The following is a 4,449-nucleotide window of genomic DNA, read 5'->3' as shown; positions in this document are numbered from 1 at the left end:
TATATACAATTTTCTCTCGCTTTATATAAATACAAACGCATTTTATACCTTTGCATTTGTATAAAAAGCAAGAGAGGCGAGGGAGAGAACGAGAGTGGCGAGCGAGATTCACCAGGAGAGAGGCGAAATAGCAACAGTTTGCTATGGGGTATAATTAAATCAAACTATGTTTGTAGCATTTAATTTGAATTAATAATTTGCTATTATATACCATTTTGCCTAAATAGAAACGAGTATGAGCATAGAATTTGTTAAATTGTCTGTTCATGTTTACATCTTATTTTCCAGTCCCTACTCCCTAGGAAAGCAGACTTTTCTCAATAGAGCAAGCTAGGCAAAATAAAAATTTGATATATACTTCCTCCGTTTGTTTTTATATGTCATCGTTACTATAAATAATTGGTCATAATAAGAGTATTTAATATTTCATAAAATCTATGCATAAATCACAATAATAGAAAAACTAAGTAAATAATTTGTATTCATTGGTCATAAAATAGGAACAGAGGGAGTATTTTAAAAAAAATATTGATGAACTTCTTAGAATTTATTCATCTTTTTTAAAAATAAATATCTATAAAAATTAAAAATATAGCAAATGAAAATCATACTCAAGTATTACTATGACATTGAACAATTCTACAGCTAGACCACACATGTCATATCAAAACATTAGCAACATTTACACCTAATTACCCAACTTAGAAAGATTTTTCAAAACATAGCTGTAATTTAAGGGATTTTAGATGTATTGGTTGTGAAATGAATGTATATCTACCGTATGCATGGTCTATGTAGAATGTATATATGGTGTATACTATTTGGTGTATGTGACTTACAGTGATATTTGGTGTATGTGACTGTCAGCCATTGATGTGGGAGAATAATCCTACAATTCCCCCCAACATATAGTAACAATAACAAATTATCCAACAAAAAATATTATCCAAAATAATAATGGAAATATTTTTCTTAGAACATTCACCATTATTGCAAAAAGAACTCGATAAAATCTACCACAATTTATAGCATCAATATGTGTATCTGTTATTATCTTTGAAACAATCAAAATATATTGTGCAATACATGATCTTTTTCCAATTGAAATTGTTATAAATCAAATCAGCCTATTGAACCACGCTTTTAAAGAAAATTTTATAATTGTCACATTGCACCCACATACCTAGTTAGTGTATTAGCATGCATCGTTTGGTAGAGTGTATTAGGAAAAATAATGCGTGTGTATTACTAGTACCTTGTTTGATACTCTTTTTCAACCTATGTATAACTAATGCTTGCATTTGTTATACACTCTATTGTGTATTAAGGGTGTGTATTGCTAATACCATGGATTTCTAGGTATTAGCAATGCAATGATTTTAATGCATGCATTAGCATGATTAAAGACTTAATTGCCCCTCAAAACCTTTTTTACCATAATATTGGTGGAGGATATCTTTGTAAATTAATTTTTTTATGCAATGCATGCTATTCTTTTATGCATCAAACCAAACAATGCATAAAAATAATCTATATATAACTAATGCAAGCATTACTAACTGGAATCACGTGGATACAAAATCAACATACATACACTTTAGGATCATCATGCTCATAACATCAGACATATAATTTGCATGCCTACAACGAGTCTATCTGAATTGACTTATAAATATAAATAAATCATAAGTTACAAATTTCTATTATATAGAAGAGTGAAGACAACCAGGACGACCAAGGGCAGTTTCGTAATTATGTTATCATGCAAGGGTAAAATAGTAATTAACATCATTGGTATTTTAGCAAACCACGCTTTCTTTCCATTCCAGATCGTTCTAGATCCTCTTTCTTCGGCTTCCAGTTCCAGAATATTATTAACAATTGCTATGGCCTTAGAGCCAAAATGCTGGATCATCTCCCTCAAATCCATTCTTCTCTTAGCGATGCAACTTATGGGGTATGAGCTAAATCAACTATTCTGTTGAAAATCCCAATTTGAAACATATACAACATATAAGAGGAAGAGAGCTGATAAAGCATAAGCTCCAAATATTTACCAAGTTAGAAAAAAATCTCTTTCGCTGCCCGGACGACGAGATATGTCTAGAAACATCCATACGTAGACGCTTTATCTCTATTTTTCTCTCAACTTTGGTCGACGCTTTAAAAAATGGTGTCTTGCTCTTCACACTGAACAACTATTTGATTCTCTTCATCTTCACAGCGGGTTACACGTTAGGTCTGTTCAACTTTTATTTTTTGCCCAATTCTTTATTATTATTATTATTATTCATGAAAAATCAAAATTAGAGTGCATCGTTTTGCTAATTTGTTGTTATTTGGGGGAATTTGGTTAATGGATCTACAGCTAAAAGAAAGGATGTGATGGAGTTTACAATTTGTTCGAAAGTAGTTGCGTTGTGAGTTTGGATTTGGTTGCTAAGTGATTTTTTTATTTTAATTTTTTTCAACAATGACATTCTGATGAAAACAATGCCACAAAAATAGGCAAAGCTGGAAAATTAAAGAGCATAAGATACACTTTTTGGGTTAATCTCTACTTAATTTTGTTAATTCTTCTATTTAATGTTGTAGTTTACAGATATTTCTATTTCTTCAGCGGATGCTCAACCAGCAATATACTGAAATTGAACCTGTTTTATGTGTATGTTCCGCACTAAGACGAGCACAGCATCACAACTTGTCCAAGTTAGCCGTTAATTGCTTCATTGACCTACCACACCAAGAGACTAAGGGCACAACCACTTGTTCCAACATATAAATTGCTAGACACTTAATTGGTATGATCATTCTTCTAATTTTATTTTTCACTTGTAGCAAGATTTAATGGAGTATGCATATGTGGTTTTCCTGTTGAAAGATTTCTGTGGTGCACCAGGTGTTTGAGAAAATGTCTAAGCTAGAAAAAATCATACTTCGCTTACACTTTAAGTAAAATTTGGATTTCGTGCACTCCTTTTAAATCCGTTGAATATTTTGAATTGTACCATAAATTGGTATTATCTCATTCCCTCATTAGTGAATGTTACCACTTCTCATGTTATCATTACATGTGTTGATCCCTTTGCTAATCGTCTGTTATTTTATTTCATTTGAAGTGTGACACAGTTGCTTGTTTCATGAAAATGTATGGCCTTCCATTAAGATACTTATTTATTTATTTAAATTAAATTTTCACTTAGCTATCAGAAGATTGAATTAAACAAGAAGCAATTTGTAGCCAAGCTGGACTAGCAACTTGAATAGAGATTCTTTTTGTCATGTCTTTTTTCACTTGAAACTTCTATAATAATTCTTAATAATTGGCATATGCTCTTTTAGGTCAGAGGAATTCTGCACTATAGGATTCAAGATTTTTATTCTATACTACATAAGAAGATAAGAAGATAGATTCAAATAGTTTTCTAAGTCATCCCGAATAGTTTTCTAAACTACCTTGATTATTTATCAAGAGATTGCTTAATCAACCATGATATAAGGTGTTTCTAGCCGCTAAAAGCTATTTTTGTTGTAGCAGCATGACCATGCTAGAAATACTTTATATCTTATCTTTCGATTTACGCGCTGGTAATCTGAACTTTGTAATATTCCAAATGTTATGATGGTTGCTTGGTTCCTTAGAAGCCTTTATTGCACTCTAGACATTGTATATGTGCTTGGAATTTTTTGCAATTTTGTTTACTTGAAACTGCCTAGATTGGCAAACTTACAAACCAAATGGTTTCTCATAAAATTAAGAAAGAAAAAAACTCTCTCTCTCTCTCTCTATATAGAAAAGGATGTTGAAACTCTAGTAGCGCCACAGAAGATGGAAGAATACGAGGTTATCAGTATGAGGTATGAATCAAACTCCCAATCTATCAATTTAGCTTATAACAATCTTTTTATGAGGATCATTATGTATGAAGTACAGTTGATTTAGAGATTGAATTGTGATATGAAAACTTGATATTTGTTGGCTTTCATTTCACGCATTTTAATTTTGTTTTGGTGTCTAATTGATATGTCCTAAGAATTATGATGGTGAAGTTGATCTATTTACTATGAAAAACACGATTGATGTCATTTTCTTTCGAATTCATTAGTCTGTAGTGGTATTTGGTGTTGTTTCTGTCATTGAGGAAAATTTATATTTTAATTTCTTGCATGAAATGAATGTGACACAACATTTACAGCAGGTCCTGTATCGAAAACATTTAGACAATTATGATCTTAGTGTGTTCGTAGGAAGTGGGCGCAAAATAACTTCCATCATATTAAACACATCATTTTTAAACTTTTATTTAATTCCCAGACTAACATGTAATAATAGATTCACATCTAACTTAAGTAAATGAATTGAGGACAAGAAAGACTGAATTAAGTAGTGTAATATGCAACTTATTACAGTAGTTGTTTATATGTTTTCTTTCAAAGACATAAAAAGAG

Source organism: Solanum tuberosum, unplaced genomic scaffold (genome assembly GCF_000226075.1).
Source record: "Solanum tuberosum cultivar DM 1-3 516 R44 unplaced genomic scaffold, SolTub_3.0 scf00105, whole genome shotgun sequence".
In the NCBI taxonomy this organism is placed as follows: Eukaryota; Viridiplantae; Streptophyta; class Magnoliopsida; order Solanales; family Solanaceae; genus Solanum; species Solanum tuberosum.
Note: the sequence above shows the minus strand (reverse complement) of the source record.